Source organism: Numida meleagris, chromosome 2, assembly GCF_002078875.1.
Source record: "Numida meleagris isolate 19003 breed g44 Domestic line chromosome 2, NumMel1.0, whole genome shotgun sequence".
In the NCBI taxonomy this organism is placed as follows: domain Eukaryota; kingdom Metazoa; phylum Chordata; class Aves; order Galliformes; family Numididae; genus Numida; species Numida meleagris.
Window position 1 is genome coordinate 62,638,613 of NC_034410.1, and position 22,398 is coordinate 62,661,010.

Consider the following 22,398-nt stretch of genomic DNA (forward strand, 5'->3'; position numbering starts at 1 on the left):
GGGGTCCCCCGGGCGGGGGGAACCGCTGCCACGCGGCTGTCGGCGGGGCCTCCCCGCAGCGCGTCCGCGCGGCCCCGCACCTCGCCAGGTGACAGCCGCCGCCTGGCAGCTCGCGGGCACGGCCCGCTGCCTTCCGTCCCCTTTTTCTTAACTTTTTACCTCAGAAGACGCTCATCCTGCGCGTTTTTGGGTCCCTGCGGGGGCCAGGCGTCTCTCAGAGGAAACAAAACACGCTGAACAAAACCTCAGTCCCGGAACGGGGGTTCCAAATGTTACGTCTGAGCGGGGGCTTTGCTGTGCACTTGGTTACAGAGTGCACGCATGCAGCATAGTCTGCTCCTCTCTGTCATCGGCACCGCAGTGTGAGCTGGAAGATTCAACAGGTGATGGAGACGGGTTGTCACAGGGATCTCGCTGGAAAGCCAGTCCAGAGCTGCGTGGCAAATACTTCAGTTTTATGCACTCACAGTGTGTAAACTCTCCATCCTGAGAGCTCAAGGAGGAAAAAAAAAAAGGCAAATAAAACTAGTTGTGAGGAGTGCCGGAGTGCCTCAATGAGGAGCTGGCTTTCTCTTCAAGGAGATGGTTATTTACGCTATTTCTAAGCTAATAAAGCCAGGCCTCTTAGCGCTGCTATTCGGGAGGTGGGACCTGAAGTCACAGACTGGCTGCTGAGGGAGCCCAGGCGTGGCCTGGGGGCACCCGGCTTGTGCCAGAGACCTGGTAGCCTAGCTCTGTCTGCAAGGCGATTCACACGGAGATGGATTCACTTGGAAAGGGAGAGGCATCCCAGGTGCCAGCTTCTTTGCCTGCGAGGCATCGGTGTTAAGTTTGTCTTAGCTCTGCCCATCCTGCATAAAGGCACACAAATCAAGAAAACGCAGAGCCCACGCCAAAAACATGAGCTGTGCTTTGTGCCAGGGATAGCCATCCTCCCAAACATCTGCTGTTCTGGTGATCTGAAAATGCCAAAACTGCAATCATGAAAGGCATGCAGGTGTATGTAAAACACAGAACTTCAGCTTTACCTTACAGATCTTTGCTGTGGCAGTGTCAGCAAGCTGAGCTGCTGCCAGCTGGGCTTTGTGCAGTGCTACCTGTGAGTTTTGTGAGCAAATTTCAGTGCCAACATATCTGTCAGAGCCAAACTGACGACTGACAGAACAGCTGCATGAAGCTTACCCCACCAGATAGCAGCCATTAGAAAGTGCGGTTGTTTTGCTATGAGGTTCTTACTTTGCAAAAACAAACAAACAAACAAAAACAATGAAGGAAAGTCATTAAAAATAAATTCACTGCAAGGCGCCTTCACCCTTTTCATCCCTGTCCCTATTCCAGCTGCCAACCTGCAGTGGTAAAGCTGTCGGTAAATCTAACAGCACTGCAGATGGCTCACGTCTTGAGTATCTTTGCTTTCAGGCATCCAGTTAAACCCAGAACTGAGCAGTTGTCCACTGCAAGCTAGGCCCTCAGAACGTCTATGTTCACACTAGCAGACTGCTATGGTTTCAGCTCAAATGCGCATTCACACAAACCAGCCGTAGGTTAGGCCCAGAGTTCACAACCTCAGGCCTTGTTTGCACAGATATTTGCATATGTTGCTGTCGTTTAAACCGGTGTTCTTTAGAGGCTGGCACCTCACATCTAATTCACCTGTGGCTAAAGCCTCTGGAACACTCCTTGAGGAGCTTCAGGCCACCCCTCTATCACATTTCTGACCCACTCTCTCCGCATTTCCTACCTTCAAGGTGCTCAGGCAGACCCCGCACAGGAGGATTGGCCAGGGAAACAGGATCTGTGTTCACTTCAGCATTTCAAATCTGCCCTAGAAGCACGGAAATGCAAATAACGTAGGTATTGTAAATCTCTTGCTGGAAAGAAAAGCGGGATTTTAGTTGCTTGGGGAAAAGATGTGATGAGTTTTTAAATCACACATATTTTAATGTTATAAACACCATTTCTTTTGTGGAAAAAAATGTAATAATGAGGAGTGAATCAGTGCATGTTAAGTTAATGCTGCAAATTAAAAAAGTTATGTAATAACTGGAAAAAAATAACTATCGAAGTTTATGAAAGAGTCAAAAGTTCTACGTCTTTAACAGCATAGAAATCAAGTCATGGGGCAAGAGAAATTAAAACACAGTTTTCAAACTTTCCATCATTTGAACTTCTATGAAGCATTACAGAAGTCAAAACCCACTGCGGTCTAAGACTGCATGTGAAATCTCAAGCAAATGTTTTCATTTTTTCATTCCAGTGAAAGGGAAAGTAGATATAACTTTTGCCAAATAGAAACCACTTCTATGAGTAAAATGACTCCCTCAAACGTTACTGCGTGGCTTAAATGATACAGATAACCCTTTCAATCTGTGCTTCTTTCCACCTGCATTCTGTGTTTCATCCCATCACCTCTAACTGTACAACAGAAGTACCAAGTCGCTGTTTTCCTAAGAGTGCACATGGTTTTTGCGCTTTTTGGATATCATGACAGCAATTCTCAGCTGTGATGGTAAACACGATAAGGAGCAGGAAGAGTTTTTCCATCTCCTACACATCCTCACACACCTCTCTGCTCCTACGCTGTTGTTAAATACCGTTAACAACAGTACAGACACAAAAAATTGTTCAGTGACAGTATTTTGTGTATTATTAGTTTCCTTAGAAACCCTCACTGGGTGACATAGCCATACTGCTGGCAGAAATGTCACCTGCTGCAGTCCCAAGAGAAGGACAACTCTTCCCCTACCCACAATTCAAATATCAGAGATGGTGATGAGAGGTGATCAGGGAGAGAAGATGAACAGGATATGTAGCTTACGTGAAGGCCGCAGCTTGGGGATACAATGATGTCTTAAAACGAAGAGACCAAAGCAAACGCTGGCATTAAAAGAAGAGGAGGTAAAGATTAACTGGAACATCAGTTTTCTTCTACTCTTTAGACATTGCCAGTGCCTTTTGCTTTAGATCACAGTATCGAGAAGTTACTTTAATTTCTTGCAATGCTTACTTATCACTCTCAGCCAAAACAGATCTGTGTAAGTCAGTTCTTACTAGCCAAGGTACATGCTGCAGGAGTCAGAGCAGGCCCCAACTTCCAGGCTGCATCCAAAGGCTGGGCAAGGCCCACTCCTCTCCCTGCCCAGCTGCCGAGGAAATTACCAGTATCGGAGGCCCTGTCCTCTGCTCCAGCTTACGCCTGCGCAGCATCCGGTGCAGCAAAACCAGCGTCCCCTCGTCCCCTCGCCCCCGTCCCATTCCTGACTGCCTTGCTGCTGCCAGGAGGCAGAATTCAGCTGACATCCTAACACAGGGAAAAGCGTACTCGGAGAAGCAGAGAATGCCGCCCCGAGGGCTTTGAGAAATAAGTCTTTATAAACCTTAAGACCAAAAGAAATGCTCAAATTTCCTTTACATTTCAACTGAGCATTTCTTGAAATGAATAAACACGCCGCTGTTGGGTCTCCTCAGGGTTTGGGATTTTGTTTTGGCTTTGAGGAGTTTCTTCTCCAAGTGAAACATAGGCTTCTTGGATCAAAAACTCCTTGAGAATAAAAGCAGAACTGTTGAGTGTGTCCACCATACAGGCAGGGTAATTATCCAGAAAAAAAAAAGCAGGGTGTTCAATTAAACATATTTCCTACAAAATATTGGAAAGCTAAGCTTGATGAGTTCCAGCAGAGGAAAACAACACAAGATGGCACACCATGTAGTACCAGCAGCAGACACTCTCGCAGCACTTGTCAGATGACACGATATCATACAACATCCCCATTTTCCGTATGTGGGTAAATGTGATGCACCACCAGGCTCAGCTATCCTGGCCTCTGAAAATCCTGCAGCCTGGGAGATACGGGCAGAGCGGTGGAACTTGCTCCTGCAGCCACCCCACCCATATCTCCAAGGGCAGCTTTGGATGATCTGAAAGTCAAGGCCACTGCTTCAGTGCAAATTTATCTTCTTACTAGCCTTTAGCGAGTGAAAGAAAACCCAAGGTAGCAGAGTGTTTAAGCAGTTTGCTTCACATCTCAACAGGATAGCAGTTGCAGGGCTGAAAATAAAACATCTTTCTCTCAAAACCTTAGTATGTTTTTTTTCGGGTACTAAGCCATCCACACTGCTTTATGTCCTATCCTCAGCAGACAGTATTTTACTGATAACACACAGCAAAAAGAAGAGCTCGAATGTTAAGTGTTTGCTCTCTGTTTGCTTCAAGCCATTTCAGCAGTGCAAAGCAGACCTGCAGCTGACTCACCTAGCCAGCTAAGAACACCTATTGCCTGAGGACTCATCTAGAAATACAAAGGGAGCATGAAACCCAGACTGCTCTTTCCCTCATGTACCACTGAATGTATGGCATACTGTAGGTCTGGTGGGAGCCTCTAGCTGCCTCAGTTGCTGTCCCATCTCCTCTCCTTTCACTGTGGGAGTCTCTGGCAGATGCAGTGCAGAGCAGCCCTGGAACTGGACCAGCTTGATGAACTAGTTGCTTCCCTAGCCCTGCTTTTCAGGGTATAAAAAGTTCCATAAAGTATTCCACAAAGCCATTTTAGCAATAGTCAATTTTTCTAAATCCTTTCTGGGGAAGATCAACAACTGCAACTCATTCTTTCAGGAAACTTTAAGATTTATATCCTACATGAAAATGGTAAAGAGACAGGCTAAAGTGATATGCAAGCAACTAGCCTGTCCTTGATCCCTGTCACTGAAAAAAAACCAGCAGGAGCACAAGAGAGGGTTATTACGATTTTAAGGACTGAAATTCTCCAAAGAGAATCATTTATGAAAATAGTGTGTGTTAAATGGCTAAAACCAAGTAAAATCTACCTGTGCATACTTAATTACCTATCAAATTTTGGAACATCACAGCCTCCTTATTGCCTAAACTGCTCAAAAGTGTAGCGTGACAAACTAACAAGCAGATGTTTGACATTTATAGTCTCAAACAGTTCTCTGATCACTTCTGTACAGCCTCAGAAACAAGTTGTATAGCCCACATGCTACGTGTAGAGATGGAGCGGGAAAGAGAACAACTGTAAGCAAAGCCACCCACTGCAATACTTCTGCTTTGTTTAAAACTGCATCGTTGCTGAGAAGTGTTTGTTGCCAGGTAATGCAAAAAACACACGCGTGCAAAAATAAGTTAGCATTTAATGCCCGGTTTGCGCTTTGGTACTGAGCACGACATATTTCAATCTTATTGACCACCCAGCCTCTCACACTTCATTGATTGTTAGTTTAAATGTGATTATTTTCCCTAGTGAAGGCAAGTAGTGAGCCAGCTGTGTGTTTCCCTATGTCCAATTTGCTACGGAGAGCTGATTCTGAAATCCCTGACAAACAAAATAAGTGCCCATTTCTTCATGTGTAGTTGTTCAAAAGCTGCTCTAGCACCGGCAGAGACACCAGGAGCTGAAGGAAAGCAGCAACATCCACCTAAAGCATTATTTACAATCTGTTGGTATTATAGGCAGATCATAGAATTGTGGGGGTTGGAAGAGACCTCTGGAGATCACCAAGTTCAAGCCCCCTGCTAAAATGAAGCATACCTGCTGTTCATTCTGTGTCGCTGCCACAGTATTGCTCTATGCAGTGTAGTTCACAATACCATCTTAGTTTTAAGTATCCTCAGTTATGGAGTATTCAACAGCTTCCCCCCAGAGCTTAGTCCATACTCTTGCAGATGTCACTGTTAGGTTGTTTTCCTTGATTGGTTCAGCCTACATTTTTATTTTCTTAACTTCATGCCATAGTTAAATATAGCTGAAAGGCTGTGAGTAGAAAGCTGCGTGGGGAAGAAGGAAACCCCAACCAGCCCAGGGGAAATACAGTAGACAGTGCTTTGAGATGCGCCCACAAAGAGGGAGAAAACAGACAGAGAGGGCCAGGAAGCAGCAGAGAGGTGAAGAAATAGGAAGTGAGGCAGCAGTCATGAAGAAAATATGCAAGGGAGCAGTTACCCTGCAGGGAGGGAAAAAGCAGGACAACTTTCAAGGGCAGAGATTAATGTAACTTGAGGGAGTGACAGGATTTGGGGAAGAGAAGAGAGAAACAGAATGACCGGGGAAAAAATGGCCAGAGGATGCAGTGAACAAGGAATCAAGGAGGAGCAGAAGAAACTGTTCAGTAAATGAGCATGAAAAGGGCCCCTTGTGCTTTGTACCTACTTACATTTGTGCTTAAATTTGTGCCTCCTTAAACCAGAGGCAAAATTGCCTCGGGCCAGGTCTCTGCTGTAAAGTTGTGCAGGCCTATTTAGATGAGGCAGATGTACAAAGGGGTATGATTTGCAGCTGGTGTTAAAACTGAGCTACGCTACCAAAAGCATCTAATGTTCACAGTTATGTGCACAGAGCTACATTTTCATCAGCATTCAGACAATGATTAGATAAGCCATATTGGCAAAAGCACAATATTGCTGATGTAAATTATAACTAGGGTAGATATACCTCTGCTGCACCACACAAAGATGTAACAGCGCTGGTAGAGCTCTATGCTTGTCAAAAGAGTCACCCTCACACACACAATTCGACTGTCCATAGCAGAGGCAGGATTAAGACAGGTAAAAGGAATTCTTCTGCTGATACAATGAAATTCCTTTCACAGCTACCGCAAGAACTGTCAGCAGAAGGTTTCTCATGGCAGAGCAACACTGGTTTGTGGACCAGAGGGGCCTAAGATACAGAAGTGGTTTCAATCATTTCTGGAGCATTCATATAGGAAAATATTTAGCTGTGAAAAGAAGACTCAGTACTTGCGAAGTGTCTGAATATGAAGAAGATGTGGATGAAAGGATTTGAGTCCTAATATTGACACTTTTACTTCCATTTATCATTCAGTTGTCTTGATTTTTAAATAAAGAATAATTAAGAAGATGCTAGTCTCAAAACTTTTTTTTTGCATTTCAGTCTTCAACTTGTATGATAGACAATAAGTTCACATTCTTGTTTCCTTTGGTGAGATACAAATAAGGTGAAATCTCTCTTAATGAAGGAGGGAAGATTTGGTAGAGGGTAGATTGGGTAGATATGCTACTGAACATCTTTTCCCTTCCCCCCTTTCAATGACTTTGGTGGTCAGATGGGACTCTGCTCTATCTAAACTGAAACTTGAAAATGAAAAAAACCCCAAACCACTATTATTAAAATGAGCATAACAGGGCTGTTACCTGAAATGATTCACTGAGTGGAAATCTCAACTCTTGAAAGAAATGTTTTCTAAGCATAGTGCACAGACATCTGTGTCTTCCTCAAGAGAACTCTGAGCGACTAGAAAGGCAGAAGACATTTGAAGTCCACAGTTTCAGCTTGCAATCAGTGGCCTGTGGGCCTACAGCAAAGGATTAAGTTTTTTGATATTAGTGTCTATAAGAACACCCTGAAATCCTAACAGTCATGCAAAATTTTTCCTGCAACCTGTTGCAAACTGACAATAGACCACTGTAGCTCTCTAAATTCACTGGTTATTACATTTGATTAAATGGCAACTGCAAATAAAGCTTTCTCTAATAATTTTATGAATTCAGTTCATGAAATTATGTACTTTAAAGCACTCAGTTCTTAAAATTATGTATCTGACGTACTCAGTTCACATTGACCTTCTGGGTTTGTTTGATTAGGCTGCTTTGCTCGATGTCATTTCCCTCTCAGAAGTAGCTGAAAGTGCATCTAAGAGTGCAAATGAGCAATCTGAATAGTTTAGCAAAATTACTTTAAAAAATCATAAAATGCAAAGAAACAAACAAACAAGAAAAGGCCTGAGGTTGGAGACTGACTTCACTAGAATAAGTGTTATGCAGAGGGCAAACCAAGAGAAGCACCGAGAACACTGGTAGCAGAATGGATTACAACACTGGCTTTCTACCACTAGAGACATGGATGCAAAGCCTGATTCAAAATACACATAAAAATGAATGTGATTAATTCTCTATCCAAGCAGTGTCCACTTATAAAAATACCGTCTGTTGAATGACACCAGTGTCCTCCACAATTGCTTATCCTACACATATACATGTATATGGCTAGGAAGTTGCATTAAAGGTCTCTCAAACTGAAAAGTAATCCTTCTTTTCTTTCCCTGTTCATTTTTAACTTAAATTTATTGAAGCTTTGCTATGGTTATAGTTACATGTAATAAAGAACAGATAGAGAGATGCATTCTGAACTGTGGTTTCTGCTATAACAGCAGGAATGATTCACCTCAGAAGATCTAGCCTATCATTCTTTGGGCACAGACTTGATCAACAGAAACACTTGCTTTTGTTAAACTCTCAGTCCATCAGCCAATGGACACAATTCACCACAGTCTGAACTTTTTTCTTGGCTTAATCTTAAAGACGGATCTGCAGATGATGTTTCTGGTCTAGACACTCAGTTACTGACACAGCAAAGCAGAGGAAATATACACCGTGCCTACTTGCATGTGGTGATTAAATAGAGCTGATATCATTAGTCCCATTCTATTATGAACACCACATTACCCAGTCATACTGGAAAAGAAAGAGTGGGCTCAAGATTTCATATTTGGAAATGGACAGTTCTTTTAAAACTTGGTACTTGGGTAATATCATTCATAAATAGCTACAGCAAAACTTCGTGGCAGCAAAACACTGGGGCTAAACATGAAGGAAAAACAGAGGTTTGGAGAGCCAATACAACAGTGGAATGAAGAGAAAATGAGCTGAGAGTGGTGCATAATAGTTCAGCATACAAAAGTTTAGTAACACGGAAACTAATAGAGACAGTTCCTGGCATGATTTTGGGTTAGTGCTGACTGCAGAGAACTGGTGTACAGCTGGAGTACTCGTGTGAAAATGTTAGCAGCATATGTAATAAAAACCACTGAACTGGAATTATACAGAAATAAGTTATTATTGAAACACAGCTGTACTTTGAACAAAGCATTGAGGAATTTAAAAGACAATGATTTGCCAAAGGGAACAGCATAAAGTTATCTCAGCCAGAGAGCCACAACCAGTTCCTGTGGCTGCTCCCCACCACTGAGCACAAGCCCCATTTGCCTGCAGTAATGAAATGGGACCAAAAGATTTCATTACATGGCATCCTCCACATCAGTTTCTGTGAACTGATGTCCACTCTTCATATGAACTAAAACCACGCCAAGTGTCTTGCAATTTTTTTTCATCCTTTTTATCATTGCTATCACACTTATCATATGAAAGTTGATCACAAGGGAACTGTAATTATTCCTCTAGCAGCTAGTGGTGATAACATCAAAGCAAGAATATGGTTATAGGGTTAATGTATGATTATTTTAGCATCTCGAAGGCTTTAGGCTGCCATACCACTCAATTATCCCAAGGCTACGGGAGAAGAGGGAACTTCATGCAATTAGGAGGCCCTAAACTAAGGTTTCAGATTCAGCAAAACATGTCATGTCACAACTCATACTGCCAACCCAGATTCTACGTAACATAGCACTAGCTTTTGTAGAATTCAGAAAATGAAACAAATATGTTGAAAATCATACTACAGAATTTAGTAACCACATTTTAGCTCTGAAATAGAAAAAGCATGACATTTGCTGGACAACGTAAATGTATGTAGCAGATTTACCATGTGCAAATGAGCAAGAGATCCACTAGGTCATATGGTCCACTTCTGGTGGAAACCAATACTACAGCCATATTCAATTAATTAAAAAAAAGGCCAGCCATTTTTTTTTTCCAGATAGGACGACAGCAGTTAGATATCTGATTCTACATTCTCTAGGCACCTACACAGCCTGATTTTCAGAGATGCTGACCACATTCACTACTTTTATGGCTGCTGAGCAACCCTGAAACATAAGTTCACAAGTATGGGTTAGATGCAAAACTACAGTCATAGAATCATAAAATCATAGAATCATTTGAGTTGGAAGACCATCTTGAAGATCGTCTAGTCCAACTCCTCTGTAATGCACAGAGACACCTACAGTACACCAGGTTGCCCAGAGCCCCGTCCAGCCTGACTCAGAATGTCTCCAGGAACAGGGCATCCACCACCTCTCTGGGCAGCCTGCTCCAGTGCCTTACCACCCTTATGGTAAAAAAGTCCTTCCTTATATCCAATTTAAATCTCTCCAGTCATTCAATTAAAAAAAAATAATAATAATGGCATAATGCTTACAACTCGTTGTGATATCTCAGCTGAAAATGGAATAAAAATGAATGGAAACACTTTTCTGCAACCCAGGTAACTACCCAGACTCCTGGGATATCGTATGAGTCAGCTTTAACCCAAGAAATCCTCCCAAGAAAGGCTTAATAAGCACTCAAATGTTAAAGTGGAAAAAATTGGGATGTAAAAGAATTGCACCTTGAAAATTTGTGGAAAAATTCCAGAGCAAATCTACTTACCAATTGTCTGTGCTCTGAATAATACCAGGAAGTTAGTTTTAAAGTGAAACTTGGTAAGAAATATTCTCTGAGAATCCTCTGCTGTTCATCAAATGTGCTGCAGCATGTTGAAACACTTGAAAAACTGTTACTAAGAAAACAAGTTAAATTCTTCCCAGCGGATTCTGAATAGTCGGGAAAAGTGATGGAGGCCACTGCAATTAACTGAACACATGAAACAAACAGCTTTCATGCTAATAATGTGAAGGAGAAAGAGGTTGAAATTTAAAGAAGAGTGACACAAGTTAGGAACTATTGATGTAGATAATTTCAAGACGAATATGATGAGTAAGGTTTTATTTGATTATCAGGCAACTATGATAAGGATTTGGAAACAGGACAACAAAATGGTCTCCTAAAATGACTTTTTGCTGTTATGCAAGAAAAATGAGAGGATGGAGTCAGCTGTCTGGGGATGGAATACTGTTTCCCAATACAGTGAGAAGGAGGCAGCGTGCAGATAACAGCAAAAAGAGTTGTTAAAAATATTGCATATAAAAAAATGCCAGGTAACAGATACCCACTTATAAACGCAACCTGCACGTATCTTTTAAACAATCCAGTAATATTAGGAGATGTTTGCCAAATGCTTCTGAATATCACAAGGTTCTATGAATTATTAACCTGAACATAAAACAGCCTTGTGTTTTGTGACAGTCTCTACAGAACTCTGGTGATCTGCTCTTAACAATGATCCTGCGTGCTCTCTGCCGGTCATGTCTCATCCATAAACCCTTTCTGCAGACTTCAGAGGGCCTACAGTTAGAAAGATAAATGTTGTCTTATTACAATGCTTTCCATTCTTTAGGGCCTATTTTTCATTTCAGCATTTTATTTATCATTTGGCATTTGCATTAACTCTCCAAAGCAAAATTCCTGGTCCCATTACACAGACACACTGTTCCATTGTAGGAATATGCAGAATGGTAATATCACCCACACAGGGCTTTCCAGGGCATTCTTTGGGAGATGAGTGTCTGACCCAGTTCAAGGCCATTACTGGACTGGGGGACAAAATGGTGTAAGGATGAAGAGGCTCGGTTTCAGAGTAGTAAACATACAACACATACGATCATTGCACAGCTCATACAGCCTGCTGCTTTGGTGGAGAATTTTTTATTTTGGGTGATGGGTTAAGGGAGGGTGAAGATGCAATGCAATTGCGTTCTTTCTAGAAAAGTATCGCCTCTAAATCTGCAGATGCATTTGAGTTACATTGAAAACAAAATGAAAACTGTCAGTTAGTAAATGGAGATAACAGATTAAGGACCAGAGCCTTTGATATCGGAGTTTTGTACTGGCCCATGATTCAGTGCAAATAATTTATTTATTTTTAATTGGATGGATTTTCACACTAAGTTACTCTGAGTTTCTCGTGAAACAAACTCAGTGTCGAGTTGGGCATGTTCATCAGCAAGAAAATCTGGCAGTGTGGCTGAGTGGTCTAAGTGCTCATAAAACTGTTTCCGAATTACTTAGTGTCAGCTACATCCTCCAAGAAGAGCTACTCACTGCTGCTCTGAAAAAAACACGAAGTTACAGAAATGCTGACATACCCAACTGTAAGGAATTCCAGAACCATGTAGTTCACTTTCTATCAGTTTTCTGAAAAAAAAACTGAAAAAAATAAAGTAGCACTTTGTAATAAAATATCAACGCGTAAATGATCAGAAACCACCCTGATTTCACAGATCAAGGGAAGAGATACTATGCTTGAGGCATTTAACTACCTCCTCATAAATCCAGACTGTCTTAAGGTTAATAATTGGTTAAAAGAGACATTTCTTTTTTCTTTTCTTCCCTCATTAAAATATCTGATCCTCACTTCTGCCAGGATCCTGACAAGATCTTACGAGGACCACAGTAATGATATCACACCACGCAAACATTTTCTTATCTGAGATGCTATTGTACCCTTGCCAGGTTGAAGAGCAGAAGATGCTAACTGTGAAAAAAGTTTTGCTGCTTTCTGTATAGCAATATAACGCAGCAGAACTCCCCCATGCAGCGACAATGGTGTGTAATACTTCTGCAACAGCTATTGCTGCCTAATTTCGTGTCATGTTCTTCATGATGAATCTCAAAGTACGTTGTAACAAAAAGGACAGTTTTGTGAGCCCCGTTCTGCAGCTGAAGGAACTGAAGCGGTGAGAAGGGAACTAATCAACAAGATGTAGAAAGGCCAGGAACAAGAGCTGCCTCTCCTAGCTCCCAGCCTGCTTATATCAATAGCGCTCATTTCAGCAAAGGAAATAGAACAGGCTGTCATGAAAGGAGGAAGAGCTGTCAGCCATACAACCATGCTAAAAGAAAAAAAAATATTAGAAATTACAGAAGTCACATCACTGGCTGATACACTTCTACTTTTACAGCTTTTAAACGCAAACCAGACTGTAGCTGGACTCTATGCATACTGGTAACAAAGAAGAATCTGCCGTTCCTTGGATGCTCAGGAATACATAGAGAAATAAATACAGGGAATGATGGATTGATGCTTTTATGAAAGAAAGCTGGGGGTTGAGGTATACACAGGAAAAAAGCAGGGAGCCAGAACTTGAAACAGAGTGGGAGGTGAGAGGAGGAGGGGAGGTTTAGGGGAAAGATTGGCTTTGTCCAGGTTTTTTTTTCTTGAGGTAGCTCCTGACCCCAGCTTCTGGGGTGAGAAGGCCCTGTGACACAGCAGAGCTGGTGTGCGTTTGTTACGCAGAGAAATAATTTGAGGAGGGTGTACAGGTGTTTCCTGTGTTGCAAAAGTCATCTCTACAGAGACTCTTGTTCGCTATTACCTAAGACTTCAAAGAAAATACCAAGACATGTGTAAATGGTCATGTCAATACCAGGATCCATCTATTTTCCACTTACCAAAGCAGTCCTAGACACAGCTCCTGGGAATGCCCAGGAGGAAGCAGCAGCAGCAGCTCTTGAAAACACAGCCCTGAACATTAAGAATCTTCTACATTTACCATTCCCTACTGGATAGCTACTTCAGGAAGCCAGTGATTCACTTACATTGCCAGAGTTTGGCTCTATATGTTTATAACGCAAGATGTACAGTTCTCTCAGTACCTTGATTTTTATTTTTTCTTAAATCTTATACTACTGACAATGGAAGACCTTTCACCTTTAGCAATTTTTTTTTTGTCCTGAGCTCATATGCTTCAGGCTAAATCAAACCCAGTTCCCCAAGATCTAACATGACGCTACTACTTGTTTGCACCTTTTTTTGTGTGTAAGGATGCATATATTCTGAAGAATGACATTGATGATTTCTTTGAAATCCTGTTCTAACATTTTATGCCATTCAGTTCTGATTTTTCAGATCAAGACATGTACAGTGAGACTGTTTTTCACGAGTACTGAATAACCCATTCTGACCTGAAGTGCTTTGCTACGTGTCAAAAAAGGGGGTGCTGAGACGTACTGAGAGATCTGCATTTGGAAAGGTGGAAACAAGATGCTAGCATGCTTTGCAAAGACCGTATGCATCCACAGTTTTCCTCCTCAAGCTCACACAGCAGAGCAAGCCCTGCCCGGTGGCTGCAGAGGAGCTGATCTGTCAGCCGCTCGCCTTTGCTCTGGGCTGGGGCGGGATGCACAGCCCTGTGACCTGAAGCACAGCCCTTTTGCGGGAAAGAGTACAACCTTGGGCAACGAAACCAAATTTCACTTCAAGGAGTTCTAGTTAATGGGACCTCAGAGAAAGGAGGATTATAACAAGCTGACTGTTTCTGATGAAGCACAAAAACCCTACATTTCCTGTAGTCCAGTCACTGCAAAGCCTCTCCTGTGGGTGCCGGCTGAATTACAATGAATTAAGATAAGGGGAGCTGGGTGGGTGATTAAGACTCCACTATGTGTGTTTTAAAATGGGATCCAGTATATTCACCGCTAAAGTTTTGAAAAAATAGGGTAGGTTAAGCATTTTAAGTCCTCCATGTTCCTACTTGCAAGATGCAAATCTTCTGCGCTTCTTCTGAAGCATCTCACTGGAAAAGAGGCAATAAATCACTAAATGCCTGACTTTTGTTGTTTGGGACACTACAAATATCATGGAAATGCATTTAATGAACATTCTTCTTGTTCAAAGCATTTCGGTAGTTCAGCTCTGATATTGTTTCAAAACTGTTTTCTCAAGGCCCTCCAGCACATGGTGTTACGAAAAAAAAAAGTCGTCGGACTGGTTTTAACACATCTTTCCAGGGCTGATAAGCAAAAGTTCATTGAAATAATTCTAAGTAAGATGCACGTGGAATATACCTTCCTGAAAACTTGAAGTTGAACTCAAGCTTAGAGGAGAGTTGTTGCATCGCAAGCTCTAACAGACGCTTTCAAAGGTATTAGAAAAGAACAGGGATGTGTCTCATAGTGCTCTGAAGAGAGTCTCTGTCACATCCTGTTAACCGTGTCTGCTTTTAAACCTGTTTTGTGAGTACAGTGAGTGGCTGACAATCCTCAGCTGCAAACAGTTTTGAAACTACACGAGTGAGTTTCAGAAGAAAGGCAGACACTACTGTATTTTGGTAGCTAAAGGTAAAGCACTCAGCAAACAGCATGCTTTTCTTAATGAAGTAAACGATTGCATCGTGAGACTACTTTGCTTAACAATGCCATCATTAAAATGGTAATAGGCTTTGAGGTCCCTATTCAGCCTGGTGTGGGATCATACCTTTGCTGCCATTGTTTCATCCTGCTTACAAAGAAGTTTCTGCAACTCTGTCTGGTAAAACAAGATATTTACCGAGGAAATAAAGCTCCAAAAAACAGCAATGTGGCCAAATCTTTAAATCTATCTTAATAGGGCCCGATCTCTAATTTTCCTGAAACCAGTCAGCCACTTTAGTAGGATGTAAAATTATTCCCCTGCAAGGTGGAAACAAGACAAGCTAACAACTTTTGTTATTGTCACTAATATTAATTGTGTTGGAAATGATGGTTTCCGGACCCAAAACATGCAAAAAATTACAGAGTAAATAAGTATAACCAAGCACACTGTTAACATGATTTGGTAAAACTTCATACATCTTATTTGCCCTCTAATATACATGAGGACTTGACTGAACACAACTAGAAAAAGGCCTTTTCACTTAGTTTTTTTTTTCCTCCTGTTTTTTCAGCGTACAAAGCAAAAACAAAGCAAAAATTCTTCTGCAGACAGACTCGGGTAGCAGAGCTGGAGCTTCTCCATATTTCCTTTCCATTCTTTTGCATTAACAAGCCTCCCATGGTGGACAAGGCTCATACACACAGTTTGGCAGTGAAGGACAAGTCTCGGATGTCACAATCAATTTGATATCTTTGATATATCAAATCTTTGATATATCAATTTGATATATTTGGCTTCCAGAGGCCTAATTCTCCATTATTCCTACACTATGTTCCATGTCTTGCTGTATTATCTGGTCCTTCTGGGGATCACTAAGACAGCAACACAGATTTAGAGCAGCATCAAGGTCCCTACCATTTACCCTTGAATTGAAAGGCCTTTACCAGAGCCAAGAATAGCTAGAAAGCAGCAAGTTGCTGGCCACACCTCCTTCCTCACATCGTATAGTGCATCCCTACTGAACGGAGTGCAGGGAGTGGATAGCAAAGACCATGATCCCACTTTGAGTGCAGGAAGATTTTCTCATGGCTGTTTCCATAAGGCTCAGCATGCCCTTTGCTTGCCCAGAGGGGCATAAAAAAGGCCCAGCATAACAATGAAATCGGACGCTCCTTACCAGTAAGTGAAGGAGTGGTTGCTAAGACAAGCACTTCTCTGTCATGTTTAGTTTTCCCAGTTCTCTAGGTTGCCTCAACTCACATGGAAGTTTACTGATTATACGTGTGACCACTGAGACTTTCTGTCACAGTGCCTGAACAGGAAACTTTCTAACCTTGTATTTTCATCCAGGAATGGGGGACCCTCATGGGATCCCTGTGTCCAGATCTGCAAGCCTCTGTGGAGGCAGGGGCCCGTGCAAGCAGGTGACATGAAAGACTATGTCCACTGCCAGGAGAGTTCACAAAACCAAGTAATGTTTGTCCAGAAAAAATAAGCATAAAATACCAAAGCAATTACTGATCTTAAAACTGTGGATAAAATTGTCTAAATATTTTCCATTACTGGAGGCAATGGGCAACATTCATCTACGATGTACCACCCAGGTCAGCCACTGATTTTTTTTTAAGAGTTTTGTGCCCCACAGCACTTAAGTCATTATCCCTTCCTATGGTTGGTTTTTTTTTGTTTTTTTTTTAAACCAGGAGTAATGTTACAATTGACTAGTTATATTTTAGCATCGCTTGCTTACTTTTATGTAACTTTAATTATTACATTTTGCTTCTAAAAGCACATGATTTGGGAAACTAACATCACACGTTATCTCACATAAAAAGTGAAAAGTAAGATTCACTTTTAAAAACTGAATAGCCTTCAGAGATGAATGAGGCTGAGGGGATGTTTGTTTTATTTATAGCAATACCTCCTTGACAAATAATTCAAAGGGGTAACAAAGGAATAGTTGTGCAGTTTACTTCAGTGACCTTGTTCCCATAGAAATGTACACGCATACCCTCCTCCACGGACTGGACGCATACCTATCTGCTGCTGCGCGGCCTGCACTGACACATGGTGCATCTCCTCACTCCTGATGCGGGTCTGACTGCTCAGTGCTCCCCTGCTGATGCTCAGGCTGCAAGCAGAATTGGTCCCACATACAGCAACCCAGATTTTCTTCCAACCAGTGCTTTAGGAAAAACAACTCTGGAAAAAAGCTAAAGAAGAAAATGATGTTTCACAGTATCTGCCTTCTGAATTTCTTTTCAGTTCTTAATTCTTGCTCTGAACAGTACTTCCCCACCCCAGTGAATAACTGTTTCTGTTTCTCTACAAGAGGAAGATGGAAATCAGACAACAAAAGCTGGAGGGGATAGAGACGAATGCTGTGTGACTGGGCCTCATGCTGAATTATTTTTTGCTTGCTCTTTTAGTTTGTCTTCCACTTTGAAAGTATTTAGTGTGAGGATTTCCTGCAGGAGCAGAGTTGATGAATTCTCTCTGTTAATCTAAGTAACAATACTGAAAGTTGTTAATCTAAAGTAGCAATACTGAAAAGAAGATGGATGCAAAATTAAGTTTTTCAGTCAGTATTAATCTTCCTTTGCACCTCTTCACTTTCAAAAAGTAAGGCCAACAAACAAAAATCATTTGCATCCTGATTCTGCAAAGGGGCTGTGCTGCTGCAGAGCTGTGGGTGAGCTCCACCTCCTGCTACACCAGTAAGGCAGTTAATTTCTATATCTGTTTTCCTAGTAGTTTACAATACGTGGCAGATAAAATCTGAGCATTTTACTGCAGCAGGAAATGTAAGCCTTGAACTTAACTAATACAGTTTGTTGGGATATTTTTTAAATGTTTCCTGAGCTGACTGCAAGAGTTAGGCAGCCTAAGCAGCTCCAGCTTTCTCCTCCTCCACAAGCAAGGCTCACCTATGATATTTACTGCATCATTGCATCCAAGCCAAACTTGGTTACTGCGGCAACTAAGTTTTTCTTCTCAAAGGGTCACAGGGAAACACATCCTTCAGGATCCCCTAGTAACCGTCAGCCGTACGACTGTGGAACATCAACAGTGAAATGCCTGCTTTCCATCGCTAAGGCAGCGCCGCCTGTGCCTGCAACAAGGGGGGCAGAGTCTGGTTACATTCCTGACCCACTTTCACATCCCTCCCTCCTCCTCCTCCATCTCCTCCTCCTCCCTCAGAAAGCACAGCAGCAACCAGCAGGGCAGCAGGAGCCTCCCTCCATTTAGCAAGTCTCCTAACGCCCGTAGCCACCGAGCCGTGTGCCGTCTCCTAGCAAGCAGCAGAAGCGCAGGTTTCCCCAGCAGCAGGCCCTGTGTGTGCAGTGATGGTGCTTCTTTTTCCCAGGCCATTCACACACCCGCACCACACACAGTGTAGGGCTGCTCCCTCTCACTCCTCTCCTGGTGGGTGCGTGGAAGGCTGGGTGTGCATCTTGCTCCCTCCCCAACACTCATTCTGTCATCCCCTTGGATTAGCATCAGTGTGCCTGTCTGACTGCCCCGCTCTCATCGCCCACCTCCTTTATGTAACCTCGCCATTCCGCTCCTACTCTTATCCTCCTGGGGCTCATCCCTTTCCCCAGATATTGCAAAACCCCATCCCGCCCATGGTGGGCAGGTGGGTGAGTAAGAGGAGGGAGCCCATGACTGGCTCTGCACCCCGGCGGCTGCTCACAGCCCCCATCTGTTACTCTGCAAGCAACACTCCCTTTCCCTGCAGGCAGTGCAGAGGGATTTCACTCTGTTCAGGGGCAGGTGCGAGCCACCGTGCCCCACTTTGCTTGTCCCCGCCACTGAGGCTCCCCTCACATCCCTGGCCTCCTCACAAGGCCATGGGGGCCCTGGCCAATGCAGTGTGCGCAGCCCATCCCTAGAGAGGTGCCCGCGGCCCCAAGGCTGCCAGCCTGAGACACAGCGTTGAAAAAAAAAATAAATTAATAAAATGTTCTCTGCTCTTTGTGCTTATATAACTTAAAACCACCTGTTTTCAAGTTTGGACTTGATACATACTTCTGCTCTGCTCCTGTGAGTGCTTCAGCACATGGTACACACATGCTTGCATCCGTGGAGAGGGGGGACTTAGTGTTTAATGTCACCCTGAATCTTCAGAGCTGGACCAAATTAACAAAAATAGTCGAGTAATAGATTAATAATGACTCAAAATAACATGACACAGAAGCAGTAGATTGTTTCCATCACCATGGTTTTCCAGATACTCTCTCTATAAATGTGCATGTAGCAGTGTTCTAGATACTGAACTTGTAGTACATTCATGTTTTTAATTATTAAATTCGAACTAAATGTTCATACTTCTCTATGTTTCATGCATAGAAATGCCTTGAAACACATTTAGGTATTAATTACATAGGGTTTAAATGACTCCATGCTGTACTGCATACAACCAGCACTGATCTGGCAGCAGTGCCTGAAGCATGGATGGCACTTCTACCTTCCTCAGGTATTTCTGCCTGTCATGAGTTCACTCTTGTAGCAGGGAAAAGCTGCTCACCTGCAGGGATGGGACTACAAGGCTGCACCAGAGCCTTTTTGCTCCCTGGTGATGGTTCTATTAGGTCAGGTGAATGCAGTGGGCTTTCCTCCATCGGCTGTGACCACCACAGTGACTGTGAGCCCACAGGCTGCATGAGGGACAGCACACAGCCTGGGCTGCGCTCGGGGCAGGAGCCTGAGGCAGTTACCAAAGATGGCCTTTCTTCAGACACCCACTGCAGCCCTAGAGACAGGCGTAAGAGGGTACAGCCTAGAACAGCATTCCCCTAAGTGTGAGGCATGCTGTCATTTATGGGTGAGGCCTGGTGCGTCCCTGCCTGGGGAGCAGAGCTGGGAGCACCCCAAGGAGGGCCCTGTGGGGCAGTGTGGTGCTGGAGCAGGCAGGCCACAGCGGGAATGGCCTTGCCGGCCTCTCCTTCCCCTGTCCTCCAACAGAGCTGCTGGCTGCCAGGAGGATGGGGCAGTGTGGGGAAGCATAAGAAGGGAGAGAGAGAACAAGAGGCAAAAACGCAGACAAAACACCTTTTATGCCTTAAATTTCCAAACAGATGTTAGGGCCTGTCTTTCTCGCTCTCAAGGATTTTTTTTTTAACCTTGCTGTAACTGCTGCTGCTGTGGTGAAGTAGGCTCCTGCAGCAGCGCACCCCAGTTGGGTTCCTGACCTTGTCTCCTTTGCCTTGCAGAGAGCTGCAGCTCCTCGGCTTCACCGCTTTTCACCTTGGGATAGGTCAGAAACATTACCCCGAGGTAAAAAAGCTCACCTCTTTCAGCTGTGAAGGCAAGGCCCAGCTCTGCCTCAGACATCTCCCTCTGTAACTGGAATTTCAACAAGTACCTGCCCCTAAGATTAATGTTGCGCAGCATTCCCAGGCACGCCCCACCGCAAATGCGGCTGATCTTCCTCTGGGCCCCAGCACAGCACCAGCAGCCTTCTGCCCGCAGCAACGTGCCCCAGCTCAGGAGCAAGGTTCCCTGCTTGTCCTGAGACACCAACCCACGCCACTCACTAGTGGGCAAGTGGGGAAATACCTGCCCCATGGCAGGACCTGCAAAGCAAGCTCTTACCTAGCTGTAGTGCCTCCTTAGACAGGAGATCTTTTCCTTTCCCCGCTGACCCTGTTCTTGAAGATTTATATGACCAATTTATAATCTCCTTTTAATTGCAGAGATAATATATTTAAAACATATGTGCTTCCCGCAGCTCTGTGTGCACTTTGAGTGTTGTCTGTCTTTTGCCCCGTGTGCATTCACCAAAGGTACTTGTGCATATGGAAACAATCAGACTACCCAAAAGACAACACACTTGATACTGTTAATTACATGGAGTAAACACCACTGGGACTATAACCAGTCTCTAGATCTGAGTCAGTATTTTGCTGCTGAGCTAAAGACGAAAGTCCATTATGTGCACTCATACAGCCGGCTAAGTCCCTGCTGCACACACTGCTGATTTCTGTACATGCTACGTGGCAGAGAGCCAAGGAATTATAGCACAAACAGGATTTTATAACCAGCATTATTTAAGGATGGGCAAACTGTGAAACTGCAAAAGTCAATGATTCTAGTGCACTTTCAATTAATTTTTATTGTCAAGCTGTATTTCAGGATACTAAAGACCTCCGTGATGACAAGAAGGAGGCTGTGGGAATAGGCAGGAATACAGTATGCGTGGTTCTCCTCTCTGATTTATGGATCAGCAAATAACCTATCTAGATGGCAAGTTATTTCTTTCCTCTCATGTTAGATAGAAGTCATCTTTGTCTTGAGTTCCCGACAGAAAACATGTTTAAGCAGTATTAGGCATTATATAGTGCAAGTGGTATATCTGAGTCCTTGCACTGAAGTCAATATCTCTTTCTCTGCACTAAAGATGGCTGCAACATTTGTGCTGTTCAGACAACTAATCTTATTATAGTCTGATACAGAAATATATGAATGGAGTTAACAACATCTCAGCAACTTCCAGAAGGAACCTCAGAGAGGATGCTGCATTTTAAAACACCAGCAGACACTGAAGTCTACATGCCCAAAGTTTCTAAGTCAGGATTAAAATAGGCTATGCGTGAGTAATCAAACTGATAAAGTCTTCCTTCCTTCTTAGGTTGAGTGTCCAGTTCATCAACTCGGTGCCCTCCGTGTCCCACTAAAACAAGTAGGCCAGTTTAAAGGGACAAGCCATGCTCAAACCCTTTCAGATTTACCTGAGATTAGGCAGAAGGTTTGGAAGGGGTTGCAGGGAGGCAGAACTTGTGTCCTTAGAAAACCTAAACGAAAAAAAAGAAAAAAGAAAACAAATCCACATGCACTGGAAAATACTGATGGAGCTGGGCTGCAGTCAGGTGTCCTATAGCTTACAGCTGAGCCAGGCAGCTTTGCTGGTGTGGCTCCTTCTCTGCTTCCCCAGATTAGTGCTTCACTGGCTGTCTGTTTAGCTGCCCTTTAAACAAGGTCTGTCAAATGATCCACTTAAAATGAGTGATTTTTGTTATTTTCTTAACCCAAAAGTCCTCAACAAAGTCTTCGGTGCAAAGCTATATCAGCTCTTGACTCAGTGGATTGGAACTGCAGGTGTAAGACTGTGGGAAAGTGGGAGAGATGAGGGGCAGCAATGCTGTGGGGCTCTGCTTCAGCCTGAACAGATGGATGTTAGGAAAAATTTCTTCTCCAAAAGAATGGTCAGGCAGTGGAATGGGCTGCCCAGAGAGGTGGTTGAGTCACCAACCCTCGAGGTGTTCAAGAAATGTTTAGATATTGTACTGAGGGACATGGTTTAGTGGGGAAATATTGGTGGTAGGTGGACGGTTGGACTGGATGATCTTGGAGGTCTTTTCCAACCTTGGTGATTCTGTGGTTCTGTGATTCTATGTCCATAACCAGAAGTGGCACAAATGTGTCTCTTTGTTACATCTGTTGGGGATGTTTTTAC

The 22,398-nt window shown here is 43.3% G+C and overlaps 2 long non-coding RNA genes across 2 annotated transcripts; one reads left to right on the forward strand and one right to left on the reverse strand.

Moving 5' to 3' along the window:
- Window positions 1,327-6,830, forward strand: LOC110394544. Its single transcript, XR_002435708.1, has 3 exons — window positions 1,327-1,850; window positions 4,969-5,107; window positions 6,604-6,830. It is a non-coding gene; the product is annotated as an uncharacterized LOC110394544 (long non-coding RNA).
- LOC110394315 lies at window positions 10,984-22,160 on the reverse strand. The gene is made up of 5 exons (XR_002435549.1): window positions 20,234-22,160; window positions 18,972-19,072; window positions 17,867-18,051; window positions 16,976-17,152; window positions 10,984-11,152 (listed from the first exon to the last, which is right to left on the reverse strand). It is a non-coding gene; the product is annotated as an uncharacterized LOC110394315 (long non-coding RNA).